Raw genomic sequence first — 19,457 nt, forward strand, 5'->3', positions numbered from 1 at the left:
TCAAAGACTTAAACTAGCAATGCCCCGTGAGTCCAATTCACAAGCACTGCAGTGTTCGGTTGGAGAAGCCATCCACGGTGGCCTCCTTGGGTGCACCAGAATCCTGCTGCCAGGAGCCAGACAAACTTATCCTCTGTGCGTTGACACCTTGAGAGGCCATTTCCCCTTGTTAGGCTGCCCACCAGAGGAACAGACTCCCTATAGAAACAGAGCTTTTCAGTTGGCTGCTGCCCAACCACACGACCCGCACTAACTTTTGCCATAGCCTCAATTTTTGTTGCACGTTCCAGTTATAAAAGTATTTGAGCATTACATATTCACTTGTGCCAGAATGACACTAACTTTTTGTCCAGGATTATTTCAGAGGAATTTGGAGGAGGAACTGAACTAGTGGTTACTAAAATGTAGGATTACCGACTGCTTAATAGGTCCTCATATAAACTCACTCAAAGGTCTTGAATACAAGCAGAGAAAGCATTTGCCGACACGCGGTGCAGTGTTCTGGAGACACCATCAACCCATTACAACAAATGGAACAAAAGACAGGTTGGCACATGGTTTCCAGATAAATTTCCCGGATGACTATAATAGACAAGCATTGGCAATGCCAACAGTTTTGGCTCATGTGAAGGAATGGGAAAGGCATTTGCCAGAGCAGTATTAACTGGCCATCAATGATATCAGCTGAAAACTGGTGAGAGTACCTGGGCATATTATAGCAGTGCCTGGCAAATGTCTAATATATATATATATACACTCAAGCCACAACTGTTTGCTTTGCCAATGCTTGTTTTTAACAGAACTTCAGTGAAGGACACACATAGTGCGTATAAATCGAGTGGCTGAGTTAAGACATTTGTATCACACCAGTAGCAGGTTTACAGCTCCAATTAAGTCATTAGTTCTAAGAAGACTGCTTTGGAAAAAAATCTGGCAGACACTTTGAGCACAAACTTTGAAGGTAAGGCTTGATAATGTTAGCTCAAAAAGATCCCAGCAAGTTGTTTTATGGACGCAGAGCAGCAGGAGGTGGCTGGGAATGACCGTAGGGATTAGCATGGCCGTGGGCAGTCAGTGGGTGGGTAAATAGCTGAACAAATCCTACAAGCTTTGTGGTCATTCTTATATGCCATTTCTCCCTAGAAGTAGGCTAATGCAATTGTTTTGGCTTGTGGGTGGCGCTAATTGCCTTCTAATAGCCAAAACTAAAAAGGACCAGGGAACGGTAAATGATAAAGAGGAAAAGAGGAAAAATAGGTGGAAAAAGGCAGAGGAAAAAAGAAAGCTGGAAAAAAGCACAAAATAAATCAGGAGAGGGATCGACAGTAGAGGTGAGTTAAAGTGATGGTTTGGGAGGTGGAACCTACCCCAATTACAAAAAAAAGACATCCAATTGGTCAAAGAAAAAAAAACACAGAGAAAAGGATTTTTTCATCAGAAATTGCAAGTGGATATTCTGACATAGAATTGTATGTGCTTTGCCTTTGCCCGTGTCCTCTCATGGGTCAAAGAAGGTCAGCGTGGGGTTTCATTGGGTGTTTTAACCATCGGCAGGTGGTCAAAAAACTCAAAATACGCTGGTAAACGAACACAGATTGTCTCTCATGATAACTGGGGAGTGGGCCTGTTATAATATTTGCATGCTGAAAGCAGAATCCCGTTGGATTAAAATTAAAAAGTTGTTCCATCAACAAGCACATCTAGGCCAGGAGCTCGCACTGCCGGGTTGCTTAGCAAACGCAGTTGAATCTCTAAGTCACTGGCTCAGGGAAGCCCACATGATAAGACTGCACTAGCCAAGGGGTTGCTTCCAGAGTGGAGGTGCCCCATATCCAGATTCCCCCTACCCTACACATATTATAATGTCATTTGGCAGGCGGCGTGCCTATTAAGGGGTAAGTTCTGCCTAGAACCTAAAGGTCCAGTGTGATGTGGTTCCAGGACACTGGCAGTCACTAGCAAAACAATGCTCCTAGAAATTCCCCAAATAGGCCTTTGTGTTAACACGCGGGAGGAAGTCGAAATAGATCCATGGCTGGGCACCAAACATGCTTCCATTGTTCCACCATAACAGCATGCTTGGCAGGCAAGTAGACAACACTAACAGCATGCCCTGTGAAATCTGAACTATGCCACAGACACCAGTGTTCACTGATGCACTGGTCACCTGTTGCCAGGGACATCCCAACAGGGCCACCGGAAATTCAACTAGCACTCTGCTTTCTGGTGTGGAACGCTGGTGCAGAGGCTGCAAGGCTTTTTTTCTGCCATACTCCCCAACTGCGTCATAAATGGCACTAAGCCAATGTGCCATTCTGTAAATGGACAATTTCCTTGCCACTCCATCTCTTTTTGACTCTTAGCACCCCTTTTAGCAGCGCACCGGTACTTGGGAGCGGGAATATTAAGACGTACCCTCCATGATCAGCGTGCTCACAGCTTGCAAGATATTTTCAGCAACGGTGAAAAAAGCGGAGGCGAGGGTGACTTGTAAGGATTGCCTCCACTGGCTTTATGTCATTACTAAGTGTCATTTCAAATGCACCATATGCCAGATAGATCAACAAATGGTAGCCTCGTGCCAGGGGACTTGTCCAAGATGCAATGCTGCCTCGGCTGACGAGATCCAGATGTTTGCCACATGCAATAAGGTACAGAAGTAATGGCATATGAGCATCGGTAGCTGGCATACATCTCATGTCTTGATTACGGAAGAGAACGTGTCTGTGTTTGCTTTGTGTAGACTCATTTGTCCCAAAGAACGCTGCCCTTTTGCTTCCCCAATCCCTGCGGCGAGACTGCTTGCAGTGCCCTCCCATATGTTTTATGCCACGCTTCCTTTTTAACTTGTTCCGTCTCAGATGGGCTTCGCCGAGGGTCTGCTAAGCCATGTTTTATTTAGTGAGAGCCTTGGAATCTCTTTCACTAGTGACTTGAGAAGCTTAACTAGTGACTTGAGAAGCGCTTCCCAGCTAGATCATATCCCCCACCCCATATCTGCGGGTACACCCCACCACACCTACTGTCGCATGCAGATGATATGGCTCTCTTGGACCAGAACACTGAGGCTCTTCAGTGGTCGCCGACCGCCTCGGACGTTGTCATGACAACACTCTCATGATTAACCATCTAAATCCCTAAAAAGAAGATTCATTACGCCTCATTCCTGAAAAGAGAAAGTATGGAATCTACAAGGACATTTGCATCTAGGACGTTGCTTTGATCCACACTTAAGCAGCAAAGGGGATAACTGCACTCACTCGCCAAGGCTTCAGGCAGTTACCAATGGGATTGCCACGTTCTTCATTGGCCTTGGGTCCATAGGAATTCTCCCATTGTGAAGGGACTTGATCCACTGCTCCTGCTGTATGGGTTGGACAGATTTACAGAAAGAATCTTGTGGAACTGAAAGGAACCAAAAGTACGATCCTCAACTCATCGCTAGGCAAGGAAATTCGTCTTGACTTGGGAAGTGTACTCAGGGGGAGTGGCCATGTGCTTTACCGCGCTCACACATGGGAGACCTGCAGAAAGAAAAGCAACTTGAACCTCGCGTGTTGCAGCTGCCTCCGGCTGAATCAGAATTGTACGGACCTAGGAGCCCCACACCCTGCCAGGAACGCTGAAAACTGCATCAACCCCCGGCGAGGACAAAGCCAGCTGGGAGAAAGGGTGCGGGTGTTTGTGCCCACTTGGGTGTTCGCGTTCTGCAGATAAACGCATCACCAGAAGCACTGTGTGTGTGTGTGTTTGTGGTCTGTTTGTGGTTATTCGCCAGCACCTTATGTCTGATGGAATCACCAGGTAGAGCTGGGGGACTAGAGCAAGGATCAACAGCAAAGGTCAACAGAACCAGGTGAGAGCCAATGAATGCTAACCTTGTTACTTTGCTACACAGCGACAATTGGCTCAGCGGACTTCACCATGCTTGGCCTTGTGCTGCACCTAATCTTAAATTAACTCTAAACAGAACACCTAGTGAACACACCGGTCATGTTAAACCTCGAGGCTCACGATATTGGTGACATGTCAGCGAACTCTGCACCAGTGCTTGTACCCATGCAGTTCACTGAGGAAAATGCCATTAATAGAAGAGGAAAATCCCAGTGACAGACACATTGTCAACCACACGTCCTGCTGAGTCTGCTGAGTCCAATTTAGTGAACTTTACAAGACCCTTGGAAAATGCCAATTCTCTCATCAGTGAAATTAATAATTGTTTTGGTCATTTGGTGCTCCTTTTAGTTTTGACCCGTGAGGGTGGAGAGGGGTTGCGGGGGGAGAGAGGGAGGGGCTGTTGCCCAATACATTTCTGTTCTTATACAAACCCGAAAATATCAGATGCCCATGCTTACCCAATGAAGGCTTGGGAACTGTGCCGCTGTTAATGCCTACGGTCGTTCCCCCTAGAATGACCCTAGGGGAAGTCCTTGGCTCTGATCCTTGGGTACTTTATCCCTACCAGCTGTACCATAACTACGACCCCTGCAGCCCCAGTTTTATGGCCTCCAAGCCACTCCAAGTTGAAGAGTAATCACAATTGGACTCCCTTCTGTAATTTAACAATCCACAGTGGGGCAATACATCACAGCTGAAGATGCCCACCTCTGATGAGCCCTCTTGACCCAGAGAACTGATCAAGTGAGTTACCTGCCCGCAGGTGTTTTCCAACGGGCCACCCGCAGGCAAAGAAATCACTGCGACTGAGAATAGAGGGACTGCAGAAATGTGGGCACATGTTGCGCTGGGGTGGGGGCATATAGTAACCTCAAGCCCAAGAGAGGACTGCTGGGCTCTTCCCACCCCATGAGCAAGTGGGCAACTCTATGCCAAATCATTCTGATGGGGCTTCGGGGCATGTTTAGCGCTTGTCAATGTAGTACTGTGCTGGTTGAAATTTTTTTATTCTCAAAAATGTATTTATGCATTTGATTGAATTGGTCCGTAGGGGAATGTACAAGGGGAGACAAGTGCCTGGTCAGGGGGATGAGGGGAGAGAACCAGACAAAATAGAGGAAGCTGGCTGGCTCATCTGTGCTTGACATAGGTCCAAACAAAATTAGTGTTTCCCAGGGTGACAGTGGTTTGATTACAGTTCCTAAAACAAGTACTCTTCCCATAATTGTACCAGTGGGCGACGAGGATTTTCCCATGACAGATTTAAATAACCGTGTCCACAGTATGAAGACTTATTGTTTGACCCCGTTACCCCCTGCCCCTGTTGAGACACCTCCTGGGCCCTGAGGTAGTTAGGGAACCCCTGGCAACTGCTATCTCTGGAAGGGTCACAATCGGGCTGGGCAGCGCCCACTGCATGCCAACTACTAATAGCAGAAGGCCCGTGGAATCTTGGGCAGGGGAGTCACTCTACCTCCATAAGGTTCCTAAATTGGAATCGAACCACCACGAGCCCTGTGACACTCTTCTAAACAAGTGGATCCATTGGATTCGTGTGGCAAGGTGCTGTCTATTTATCACACAGGAGCAAATTAGACGATGCACCGTGATTCATGGACAGGGAACTAATAATGTATAACACTTTATTAGAATCGATTTCAGAGATCATGGTTTAGCTGAGGGCCTACTGCATTTTAATAAGAGATGCCAACCTCCACCAAACTCTCTAATAGAGGGTAGTCACCAGGCCTGTGAAAATATGCACAATTGACCACGCTCTCGGGAGCAAATGTCTTGCTGGGGAGCAGGCCTTCCAGGGAGGCTTCTAGGCCCAGGACGTTAAGGTTTACGGTCCACTAACACCACAAAATTATTACTGTGTCCTACTTCCAGTTGCTTTGGCATGAACTCAGCCATTTATGAGTCAGTATTGAGTGACATTTAGACCATGTTTATTCAAAGCTGTTTCTAATCTGATGGAGTATTTGGGAAATGTATCTGTGGTGTCCTATACTTGTATATCATTTGATGTCTGTTATGGAAGGAAGGAAGGACATGTTTGTCAATGTGACCACATATTACACAGTACGAGCAAGCACAACCCCTTTCCCATAAGGAAAATGTGAATATAAAATTGGTAAACACATGAAAGAGGCCCATGATGCAGAGGCCCCATAGGGTAATCTCCAGAGCTCCATGTAAGCCAGTCCTCCCCTGCTCCCACTGCTTGATCGGGTTTGTATTAAGCATATGACAAACACAATTCCCACTTTGTTTCAGTTTGTATAGGGGTCCTTTTTATGTGAACATCCGTTTGCCTTTTTTAAATATATGCTACAGAGTTTATATGCTGAAAGATATTGGGATATCCAAGAGCCAGTATTAAAATAATCAATAATGTTGACATCATTTGTTTTTTTTATTTTTTTATTAAGCAAATGTTCTTAAAAGAGTCTGTTATAAGGCTGTACATTTATGTACCATGAGCAGTTGCATTAAAACAGTTAAGATACCTGGTAAAATAATACCATTTAGCATTATATTTAGGAATTGTGTTGTGATTATTGGCCATGCACATCTCTAGTTTATGAGTGTTACAAATGGTGTTCCACCAGATTTTGGTGGAAAGTAAACTAGAGTCTTTCCAGTTAGCCGTAATACATTTTAAAGCTATACAGATGAATAAGTCATAAAGTCTTGCAGAGTCAGATGGGAAATAAGTTGTAATGGCTATACTTCCTAAAAATATGTTAACAAAGGAAAAGGGCACATCAACACAGAAGATGCATTTAAGAAGCTTCCAGATTTCCTGCCAAAATTTAACAGTAAATGAACATTCAAAAAACATATGCATATACGTGGCGGGAGATATGCCACATGACCAACATTTAGCATTATAATTCGGATTAGACTTAGCCAATTTGACTGGAGTAATAAATGCTCTGTGCATGAAGAAATAATAGTGTTGTGATATATTTGCTGATACCGATATTTGTTTGATTTTAGCAAACAGACGATGCCATATTTCATCTTCAAACATGAAGCCCAACTCAAGTTCCCATTTCAGACGTATAGGGCAAATCTTAAAATTTGAGGTGAGCATATTGTAAATTTTAGAGGCTCGAACTTCACTACCTGTGGTAAGGTGCATTAGTCTAAGGGCATCTGGAGTAAGAGTTTCATTGGAAAATTGGGCAAGTGCATCAAGGCAAGAATTAATTAAGTTGTTATAAAATTGAAAGTCTTTCTTAGGAATGTTAAAAGTGGTGGAGAATTGCTGAAAGGAAAGGACATACGTGTCATCTATAATCTGTTGGACGAATCTGATACCCTTTTGAATCCATGTTAGCATCATTATTCATATTTCCATACTTATTCAGAAATGCTAGAACTTGATAATGTTTGAAATGATTAGATTATTTTGATGAAATAATCCAATATACCCATTCCCCCCCCTATCCTCTTCCCTCCTTATCCTTATATGTCTCTAGTCTGTCTCCCTGTACGTCTCCCCCCAAATCTCTATTTTCACTACATATAAATCACTCGCTGCAGACCTGTGATATAATTAATTCTAAACTACATGTTATATTAATGCGGTTTATATCTATTATAGTTCATATTACATTCGCAAGTGAATTTAACAAATGACTTAGCCTTATAGAAATACTATTACAAAGGATCAAAATCATTTACTATGTCATTTCTCTGTGGTTCTTGTTTTATTCAAAGTCTGTAACCTGTTGATATCTGTATCAAAATCAATATTTTAACAATAAAAAATCATTAAAATAAAAAAAAAAGAGTCTGTTATTTGGCCAAATTCGTTCTCACAAACAGCATTTCGGCTCATTTTCTTTTGCAAACAAATCAGCCAATTGTATAGCGGTCCACAATAGCATTGCTCCATGGCATAAGCCCATTGGCTGCTCATAGGCAGAAGCCCATTGGCTGCTCACAGGTCTAGAGACGCAGGTCGGGAATTCTCTCACTTTGCAACGTGTCTCGCACTAATGTAGTCAACGTTACGGGCAAGAATGAACGTGCTTAGGTCAGTCTCTGCACAGTCACATCCTGCTGACAGGGCATCTAGTATGTCCTGCTTCTGTGAGATTCAAGCAATAATAACTGCACAGGTGGGCTTTAGCAGAAGGTAATTGCCCAGCGACCAGGCTAATCGATTAACAAGATCTTAAGGACCATTTCCAACCGGTAAAACCCACCTGTAAGGCTATTACAGTTAGGAGGCGCCACCGCCGCATGATGTAGCAATGACATTTTTTTTAAAGATGAACAATAGAGCAGTTGCCATTTCAAGTTAAAAATATATATAAAAGGTGACGAATGCCCTCACTGAAAAGGCGGAGGGGGCTGTCGTAGGCCCTCCTCCCTTACCATTTCACCCACCTGTGGCATGAGGTGGGCAGTGGATTGAAGGGGTATTTGCTGGTGGGGGGGAGGGGGTGTACAGTGTGCCGGAAGAGTGGCGGGCTGAGAATCCAGTGTTCATGCACCAGGGGGAAGAGCAGTGACAGAGGACAGGCAGACAGAAAATGGGGGAAATGCGATATTGGGGCAGTAGTGCAGGAAGGAGCCTAGGAGGGCTGTGGGGGGGCCAAATGGGGCAGAGCAGCACCAGGATTCCTGACAATCCCATGAGGTAGGCCTTGGTTCAAGCTCTCTGGTTGGCTAAGGGCTACTGTGACATCACCTGCCAATCCCTTATATTGTAGTTCATTTTGCGGGTCTTTACTCTGAAGGGCAGACAGAAGATGGATCTGCAGCCAGACAAATTGTATCAATATGGGCTAGTGCAGAAGTAGGAAGCCTGTGGCCCTACAGATGTTTTCACCTACAACTCCAGTCATCCTGATTGTAGTCTATGGTGAGGGATCATGGGAATCCCAAGACAAAACATCTGGAGAGTCGCAGGTTGCTTACCGCGGATTGTTTGTGAGTGTGTCAGTCACTTGAACTGTGCCAAAGAGTGTGTGTGTGCCTGTGTGTGTATGTGTTTGAATGTGTTCCTGTGTACTTGTCATTTGATAGCGAGCATGTGTATCCTTAAGCATGATACACAGGAAAGAAAAAGAGAAAGAATATGCCTACCCCATAGGACAACCGGATACATAGAACAAGAATTATAAGGACTAAGAGACGTACAACCCACTAACCCAAATGCTCACATTTCTGCATACTTAACTCACACAAAAATCCACACAACCACTTCTCGCACAGCAAACCGCACGCACTTCACCACACCACAGTAACAAACAATCAACACATAAGTTACACCAACAGCACACGAGGACTCGCATTGATCCGATATTCACACCCAAGCTTAGCGTACAGTAAAAACCAAACTGAAGCTGCCAACAGGACACCATCTCTCTCACTTTCCTATGCCCTCTTCACCCTACTAACTCACCCCCGCCTGCTGAGCGCCTGGGGACCCATTCCGTTGGTGACGGTGAGCGGTACAAATACCTTTTAAATTAACATTATAGGGTGACTCTGTGAGTCGTGTACCTTCAATGCCTGTTACTGAATGCACGATTGCTAGTGGCTCATGCTGCCCAATGTAATGATTTACTTAGTGATTCCAAGCCCAATCTCATTTTCATCACAGGGACGTTTGACTTCATCCCCACACCGACAGTCTAAATTTTGGTGGTTTACTGATCGCCAGGCAATGACCCCAGCTTTATGGAAGCTTTTGCTGAACTTGCGGCAGAGCTTGCAACTCCGACATGGCTGTTTTTGGACTGTGGGAGATTTTAATGTTAAAACCAATGACATTACCAATGCTGCAGTCATTAGATTTACGGGGTGAAGGCAGGAGCTGACTCTCCCCCAACTGATGATAGGCCCTACACATGCATCGCAGGCAGGTGAGGAATTCAACCATCCGCACGGTGGGTGTGCGTGGGCCTGGGCTTTGTTTGAAATTTTGAACGAAATGTTATGATGGTAGATCAACCTCCAGAAAATGTGTGGGGCTAATCCACAGACATTTTCATATTCGCACTGCACGACATACACAGAAAACTGTGTACTTTGTGTGGACACAGCCTACAGGCGCAGTGCCCTCTTTCATATTTAGTTGGAATATAACAGTCAAGAGTACACCACGGCATCTCAGAAGGGGAAGGGCAAAACCTCCCACCTGCCATGGCCAGCCTAATTAACTATCAAAGGTACCATGGATCCACCCTGTCCTTTTGTTTACCTCTGTTGCTGGTGGCAGCTTTGCATAATAATCAGAGTTTAATTTAAAGAGGCCCACATGGGGCCTGGCTGCAGAGGCTAACAAAGGAGACAGGAAACCCCCAAACACCTTTTCTTATGCACTCTGTCAACCTGATGGCAGCTACCACCTTCAGTATCGATTGACAGCGAAATGTAATGTCTGGGACCACATGTTTACAGTAGTCATCCCAGAAGGGGGACCCCATTCAGAAGGTACGAGTATGTGGATTGAGAGAGACAGAAAGTCTGTTCTCGCTGCAGCTTCAAGGGAGACTTGCCTCCTTAATCAGGAACCACAGAGAGCTCCATTAACTAATGATACCCTTTGATTTACAATAGACAGGAAGATTGGTGGGATTACATGTTTTCACCCCTTTGTCTTTTCTGTTGCAAAGCACTCGGGTTATGACCTGATACATACAGGAGAATGTTGGTGGTGACCCTGGAGTGGTTCATTCTGGTAGGCTTAGACTACACCAATCCCTGTGGTCCATTTGGCTTTAAAAGAGGGTGTAGCCCCTCTTTTGGGCAGATCATTTTAAGACATCACCAGAAGCAGGAAAGAAGAACTCAACATTGGACCCTGGCTGAAGGTACAGTCTGCCTTACATCTTACTCCAGTGCAGGAAGGCTAGGAAATCCAAGAGGGAAGCACGATCCCTCCTCTAAAAATCTCCATGGGAAGAGAGGGAGGTATTGTATTGAGAAGACCCTCCAGAAGCTCCAGCACTGGTACCCAGCCAGTACACAGCGTGCCATGCTAGGCTCTGCAGCAAGCTCCCTAAGTGGGAAGTTCCAGAGAGTCTCTGAACCAAGCCAAGGACAGTGCAGCTGCCTACCACAGTCTCCTCAGCTTTGGGCTGTCCGCCTTAAAGGGTAACACAAGTCCAGTGAAGAAGCTAGGAGAAGTGTATCTACAAGCATCTACCAATTTCCAACTTAAAGGACATTTTTGAGCCAGTCGAGCCCCTCAAGCTGAAACAGACTGAACTGCTGACTGTTGTTATGCCGCAGTTTCTAACGCCATCCGAAAAGCCTCAATCACTGCTTCAGAACTGCAGACCAGCACTGAGACAATGAGTCCTGACCCAAAGCCACCCTGTAGGCCAGCCTGCAGCCATCCGTCCAGCCTTTCTCACCGAACTGCCTGCCCCCTGATACCCGCAGCTGTCTCCCATCTTGTCGCAGAAGCTGCAAAGCACCCCGAAACTGACTCGACTCTGTCGAGCACCAAGAACATCTACAGTACAAGGTACATTGTGGTTCTGTCCCCCTGGTTCTTCTACGAAGGTCCCTAGTCACAGTGTGTGACTGATTGCTCCCTTTGTGTTAAAACCAAGTATCCTTGAACTATTGCGATTAATAACTTTACCGACTACCGTCCTGTCAGTATCCAGAGTTTATCCCTTTTGCTTCTTTGAAACAGTCTGTCCTCTGCATTCCTTTACAGGGTGGGTTGTATTTTGTAGTGTGCTAGAACTGTCGTGATAATAATAAAGTAGATTATTGTATACAACCTTGACTGGACAGTCCCTTTTATCATTGGTTTATAATTGTATTTTCGCTGTGTTGCAACTAACCAACGATCTGCGACTTTGCAGAGATAAGTCTTCCGTTCCATCCACGTGAACAACATTGGACAGGGAAATGTATAATTTGCTTGTGTTTCCAATCTGTTTGGATCCCTTCTGGTGTACTAGAGGTGTGGGGCTGATTGATTGTTTAGAAGCTGGTATTCATCCCTGGACCAATGGTGCCCCGGAATTTGATTCATCACAACGCCTCAACTATTTCCAGTGCCCTCATTCATTGAGTGTCCCCATTTAATGAGGCCCTTGTAGTCATTACACGAGGACTACCCCACCTCTTGCAACCACCCTCAGACCTACATTTAGGAGACAGAATTCTGCCAGCCCAGAACTGTGCCCTTTCGTTATCCAACTGTTCATCAATTTTTCTGCAGAGTGACACTACCATTATCGATCTGAAAGTATTCCCAAATCTCCTCCTCCTGCTGCGTCCTTTACACTTCATGACTTTGCATAGTGTGGCGCATAAGCAGAATCACCCTGACATGATACACCCATTCCAAAACTGTGCTTCATTTGTCAAGAGGCATTGGTGGCCATTGCAATCCTAAATTGTATGGACCACTTCTGTTTGCACTTAAGTGGAAAAGGTCCCCTCTGTTCAATTTTCAACTTTTCCACCTTCATTTTGTGGTCCAGCCACTTCCCATCCCCTTCCAATGCAAAGGAAGAACACAAAGTGGGGTTTGCACCTCACCTTTGCTTATCTCCAGCGTCTTGTAAGAGCACCAGGTTTTACCCCTGCATGTGATTTCTATGCAGATGTAAAACAAATGGATTCCTATGGAATCCATCTGAGATTAGCTCCTGCTAATGAGGAGGATTTCATAGGAATCTATTAGTAAATGCCATCTGCAAAACATTATTTGGATATGATATGATATTTTATTTATAGCGCACCTATACACAAGTGTTTCAAGGGGAGACGAGGCAGGGAAGGGGAACAAGGTGGGACAAGACAACGATCTTACTAGTGGCATTGAGATCGTGCAAGTGCAGGGGAGAACGGGAGAAGTGAAAGGGGAGGAGGAGCAAGTGCAATGCCAGGGGAAGGGGAGGAGGAGCAAGTGCAATGCCAGGGGAAGGGGAGGAGGAGCAAGTGCAATGAGGCCCTTGTAGTCATTACACGAGGACTACCCCACCTCTTGCAACCACCCTCAGACCTACATTTAGGAGACAGAATTCTGCCAGCCCAGAACTGTGCCCTTTCGTTATCCAACTGTTCATCAATTTTTCTGCAGAGTGACACTACCATTATCGATCTGAAAGTATTCCCAAATCTCCTCCTCCTGCTGCGTCCTTTACACTTCATGACTTTGCATAGTGTGGCGCATAAGCAGAATCACCCTGACATGATACACCCATTCCAAAACTGTGCTTCATTTGTCAAGAGGCATTGGTGGCCATTGCAATCCTAAATTGTATGGACCACTTCTGTTTGCACTTAAGTGGAAAAGGTCCCCTCTGTTCAATTTTCAACTTTTCCACCTTCATTTTGTGGTCCAGCCACTTCCCATCCCCTTCCAATGCAAAGGAAGAACACAAAGTGGGGTTTGCACCTCACCTTTGCTTATCTCCAGCGTCTTGTAAGAGCACCAGGTTTTACCCCTGCATGTGATTTCTATGCAGATGTAAAACAAATGGATTCCTATGGAATCCATCTGAGATTAGCTCCTGCTAATGAGGAGGATTTCATAGGAATCTATTAGTAAATGCCATCTGCAAAACATTATTTGGATATGATATGATATTTTATTTATAGCGCACCTATACACAAGTGTTTCAAGGGGAGACGAGGCAGGGAAGGGGAACAAGGTGGGACAAGACAACGATCTTACTAGTGGCATTGAGATCGTGCAAGTGCAGGGGAGAACGGGAGAAGTGAAAGGGGAGGAGGAGCAAGTGCAATGCCAGGGGAAGGGGAGGAGGAGCAAGTGCAATGCCAGGGGAAGGGGAGGAGGAGCAAGTGCAATGCCAGGGGAAGGGGAGGAGGAGCAAGTGCAGAGCAAGTGGAGGTGGCGTTGCATACATATGGCTTCACAGCAAGTAAGTACAAACATGTGTGGTAAAAAAAAAAAAATCCTCTATGTATTTAAAGGCAGAGCAGGGAAGCATGGCTGACGCGGTTTTTCTATTCAGTGCTCCTTTTCGTCAAAAAACAAAACGTAAATCCTGCGGGTCAGTGAAGGTGTTACGACGATCCGTAGGACTTCCATCTTGAGCCCTGTTGTATGGGCATTGTTTTATCTACACATTTTTGTCATTTCGATTTTACCTTGCACAAGAAAGTCATTAGGATGCACTTAGCAGCAGCCAAAAGACCTATTTAACTACTTACCTGCGGAAGGATTTCCACTCGAACTGTAGCCCCGCAGTTAATACAGTGCCGAGAACATCGGCATACACATCATGCCGAACCGAGAGGGCTGTCCCACAACATGTGGATGGCCATGTCATGCACAGTACAGTCATTGATACCACACTGTGCTATCCCCAGGGATGGTGTTAGGGCCTTTAAAACCTTTTTCAGTTGAACAGGGCCTCGAGTCTCAGGGGGCTCCCAGCAACTGCCCCCATGTGCCAGTCCACAGTCTAATAACATAACAATGTATTGCTTTCTCCATTACTTTCGTTCTGGGGTTTTAAATTTGTGCTTTGCAGCGCTCACCTTACAAGCTGCATTTTCTGGAGCCCTTCCTGTCGTCACTTCCCTTGGGGCATACCGAAGTGTTATCACCTCTTTGCCTTTTAACATTGGTTCCTCCATATCAGCCCCTTGCTAACAAAGAAGGATGTATAGCTATTTGGCTGGCATTTAGTGTTCAAGCTCCCTGCTTTTAGGGACTGTATTTGCAATTGTATTGTGTATTCTGGTCTGGTTCCCATGGGTTTATTTGTGCTTTAATTGACTGAAATAAAAATACAGCAACCTCTCTCTGTTTTAAACCTGTTAACATGTATCTTCTGTGTCTTTTCTTACCTCATCATGTCCCACTCTTTTGTTTCTCTGACTTGCCATTGATTTCTTGTGAACACTCCCTCTTTGTTTATCCCTGCACAGTCCCCTCTTCCCAATCCCATTCCTTCTTCCAGCTTCTTCTTCTCTGCACCTCTGTCTGGACTCGTTTCTTTTAGTGTCCTCACCCATGCCTCAGCAACAGTCACCCCCCCCCACAGATACACTCTTCCATATGTTTCCATATGTTTTGTCTTCTAATGATTCCAAAATATTTCCGAAAGCTTTCCATACCGATCTCCTTAAAACCATCTCCCATCTTCTGGTGCTCTCTGCCCCTCGAAGGTTGCTCTCGCAATGCACTTTTGTATATTCCACAAAGAACTGTGCCTCAAATTACCTCAAAACCTCTCCCTGAGGAGAACCTTCTCAAGTGCAGAGTCTTCTAGTCCTCACCAGGGAAGGCTGGTGAATCTTTGAATTGGAGGGGTGTAAATGTTTGCCCTGAATGTGCAGGAGTGTAGCAGGGGAGGCTGAACCAACCAAGGAGGATTCAGGGGGCTCTCCCCTCTCAGAAAATATTTTAAATAATTGGTTAAAATGGCACCTTCCATGAACAATTGTGTAAAAAGTCACAGAGTTTGCAATCGGTTGTGTATGGTAGCATATACAAAAAAACAATAGATGCAAGTCAACAACAGTGCACAGGACTATGTTTCAATGCATTTTCATGATGTCTTTGCCCAAAACATATGCCAGTTCATAAAACATTTTAATGGTGGCTGTGCCCAAACATATCCATGCAGGCTGCCCCAATATATATCAGTATTACCATATAAGAACTCACAGACAGTAAAAAATAAATGCCATGCCACAAAAAGAAAGTATATCCAGACTGGCTATACCAATGAAGGCGATTCTAGCCACATAATAACACTTATTGGGTATGCTTTAACCTTGATGCACAGTAAAAATGCCATGCACAGTAAGAAATTATAGCTATAGTGACTGCACCAAAGTATGTCAATCTATCCATGTAATGCTACCAATCATGCTTGCTTTACAATAGACGCCCTGTAAAAATATGTCATACCACATACCAAGAAGTGAATGCAGACTGATGCCACCAATGTTAGCCAGTCTAGCCAGGTAATAACAGTTATGTTTGCTTTACCCGTGATGCCCAGTAAAATATGTTTTCTGTGCATCAAGGGTAAATAAAAAAATGTCATGTCCCCAGCAGCCCCCACCTCTGAATTTAGTGGAATCATTCCTTATTCATACATGCAGATACACGATACACACACTCTCATACAACATACAAGCACATCACACAACTTCTTGGACATGCATACATAAAAGCAAACACGCCAACATACATGCAGCCATACCTACACCTGCACATTTAATTTAACATAATACAGAAAATCACGACCTTACCTGCTTGTACCCCCAGCACTCGCTACGCCACCACAGAGGACCTGATGGCCGACCACTCCTCTCTGCAGAGTGAATGCTGTTAGCACCACAATGAGGCAGCGAGGCCAGACTTGCACCACCCCGCTGCCTCCCATTACTGTGCACTACATTTGTTGCGCTACAAAAACAATGCATAGCCGGTCCGACGTGCCGCTGCTCAGGGGCACTTGAGGCATATTGGTGGACATTGCGGCCTGCCACTAAAGCGAGCCCAGCCCCCACCCATAGCAATGAGCCACCCCTTTGTCCTCATTATAGGTTCCCCACTGTCAACCATCAGCAGTGGGCCTTCACTGTCCCCCCAACCCAGCCGGCTCATCATGGCTCCCTAATGGAACACTCATTCTGCTAAGTATTCCCTCTGCTCTCTCTCCACTTGGCATGTGCTCCTGTGCCTCCTCTTTTTTCTATCCTTAGTTGGGGAACCTCCCATTATCCCACTTTTTCTTTTAGAAACCTGCATAAAGTATGATGCAAAAAGAATGTTGTGGTACGATGACTAAGCCCCCCCCCCCATATGTCATTACATTTCCCCATAGCCTCCTCTTTCTTTTGAACAGTCCTCATAGCTTTCTATACGATTCCCTGGGTGCCCCCATAGGCTGACCTAGGGCCTTGTAGGTCTCAGCATTTCTAGAGCTGTCAAGAGGTTGACATGTTGTACGAGTTCATATCTCTCTATAATGAGTGCTTGTCTTCTGCACAGCCCATTTGTGTTTTTCTGTATTACAGCTCACAAACCTCTGTTCCAGAGGAAGCGCATGCCACTGCCGACAGGTGGGACTCCCTCACACCCACCCAGCACTGCATGTACAGACAACCGGGATCCTTAGTGAGCAAGTGCCAGGGTGTCTGTATTGCACTGCATGTACTGGACACTTAAGTGAGCAAGTGCCTGTGTCCGGGAACTGGAAACTGCACTAGTGCACTTGGATTCCTTCATGAGCTCTTGCCTGGCTCCTTGGCACAAAGTTCTTGGCACAGCTTATTTATGTGGACGACTACTGGAGAACCGTGTGGCGCCCAGGACCCTGGCACATGAGAAATGGCCCTTTACGCCTTGACTTTATTTATTGCAAACCTGCCCACCTTGTGGTGGCAGTTTCACTGCATTTGGTGAAATGCCAATGTTCCTGAAATTTTCTTCGGAGGACGAGTTAAAGAAACATTTAAAATAGATTTCTAGGGTAGTGGGGGATGGGCGGGGCATGGGAAGGGGGAATGGGATTTCTAGGGTAGTGGTGGATGTGAGGGTGGGGGCATAGGATGGCGAAATGGGGGCTTGCAGCGCATTAAAATGCGCAGCGAAAAAAGGTGGCACAATGTCAAATGCAAGTAGGTGCCCGTGATCCATTTATTGCACATGCCCATGTTACCAAGCGCTGGGTTCCCTCATGAGTTTGTTGCCTGAGTCAAGTGCACAGGACCTGGACTCTTTCATGACCCAATTCCTGCTTGCAAAGCACAGGTCTCTCTTTGGTGGTAGGTTTGTCCTAGGCTTTTCAAAAACCCAGGGAAATGCTTGACTGCAGATGCTGTGCTGCCTTCTTAGGGAGTGAGTGATGGCACCGTGCGGCACACTCTGGTAGCTGAAGCATTAGCTGGTAATTGAGGCTGAGGTTAAATTACACCATGAGTTAAATGCCTATTTATCTCAAGACTGCAGCGCTTTGAGTCCGTTTTTCTTGTTGAAAGCTGACAGGATGGAAACATGCAAAGTCAACCAAATGCGTTCAAACACACAAGTTATTCGTATTGACACAAACGATGAGACACAAATCCACATGGAAAAACTCACTCATTCGAACTGTCCAATACAGATACCTATTCACGTCGATGGAACAGTCAAATACAATGTTTTTATTTATTTCACAGTTGTAAAGCGCACAGTCGGCCAAAGGCATCATGGCGCTACCCGGTAAGCAAACGTAAAAGCTAGAATAAGTATGTCTTCAAAGATCCCCTAAAGGCCAGATAGTCATCCATCTTCTGAATGTCCAGAGGGAGTGAGTTGCACAGGGCGGAAGCTCGCCACTCAAAAGGCCCGCCCACCAACCCGAGACACTCTGAAGCAGGGAACCTCCACCAAAAAAGCTTTGGCGGAGCGGGGAGAGCGGCGCGGTACATAGAACTGGAACTTGGCCTGCAAGTAGGCAGCCCCGGTCCCGTGCAAGGTCCGAAAAACCAAAGAGACGTGAACTGTACTCTCTCTATCACAGAAAGCCAGTGCAAAGTGCGCAACACAGGCAAAATGTGGGCACTGTGGGAAGTAGAGGTGGTGACCAGGGCCGCCAAGTTTTGTAAAACCTGGAGGCGCTGGAACAGACAGACAGGCTGACCCAAAAGCAACGCATCGCAATAACTAAGAGATGAAACCACTAAGGAAGAAACTACCGGAGCCCGAAGCTGCAAGGCTATACAGGGCAGAATTTCTGCAGAACCTTCAGTTTGAAGTGCCCTACCTGACAGATAGTGCTGACGTGAGTGGCCATAAAGAGAGAGAGAAGAGGACATTTGCACCCCAAGATTTTTAACAATAAGTAAAGGGCTGGAACAAGAGGGGGGACCAAGAAGCAGAGACATCAGAAGAACCCACCACCAGAATCTCTGTCTTCTGCCCGTTCAGTTTCAGCCAGTTAGAGGACATCCATTCCCCCATTGCCTCCAAGCATGACCTCAACCTGACAGCCGTCTCAGGTACTGCCAAATCTAGGTGATCAAGATCTGGGTGTCATCAGCGTAAGCATAGCAAGTGAAGCCGTGGGTGGCTATGAGCCTCGTCACTGTCTGCACATACATGTGAAACCGAACAGTGAAGATTGCAGAGCCTTCAGGGACCCCACAAGAAAGTGTCATATGAAGAGAGTGAAAAAGGGGGTAAAGAAAGAGACTGAGACCGATCCGAGAGAAAAGAAGAAAGCCAGGCCAGTACCAGTCCGCAGAGCCCGGCCCCTCCTCAGCAGGACCACATGATCAATAGTATCAAAGGCGGCTGACAGATCAAGCAGAATGACTGCCCCAGTGCTGTCAGAAGCATGAAGTCCAGCAAGATCATCCACCACAGAGACCAGGACTCTCTTCCGTACAGTGGTCAGCCTCAACATGTGAACCCCCAACCTACTGAGGTTCTGATTCGTCATCAAGGTGAATGGACCAGCAGAGGCCATCTGCATTTCCATGCTGGGAGCCTGGCTTGTGCTGGATGTCCATATCTAATCCCTGTAGAGATAGGGCCCAGTGCAAACGCTTAGGGTTCTCCCCTTGCATGACCATTAAAAACTGAAGAG

At 45.8% G+C, this 19,457-nt stretch overlaps 1 protein-coding gene across 4 annotated transcripts in view; it reads right to left on the bottom strand.

Moving 5' to 3' along the window:
- The window catches only part of LOC138452691 (leucine-rich repeat-containing protein 4B-like), a 1,036,288-nt gene that overhangs the window by 745,904 nt on the left and 270,927 nt on the right, over positions 1–19,457 (bottom strand). The gene's annotated exons all lie outside the window — the stretch shown is intronic.

The sequence above is a fragment of the Ambystoma mexicanum genome, chromosome 1p, assembly GCF_040938575.1.
Source record: "Ambystoma mexicanum isolate Mex_15411 chromosome 1p, UKY_AmexF1_1, whole genome shotgun sequence".
Classification (NCBI taxonomy): domain Eukaryota; kingdom Metazoa; phylum Chordata; class Amphibia; order Caudata; family Ambystomatidae; genus Ambystoma; species Ambystoma mexicanum.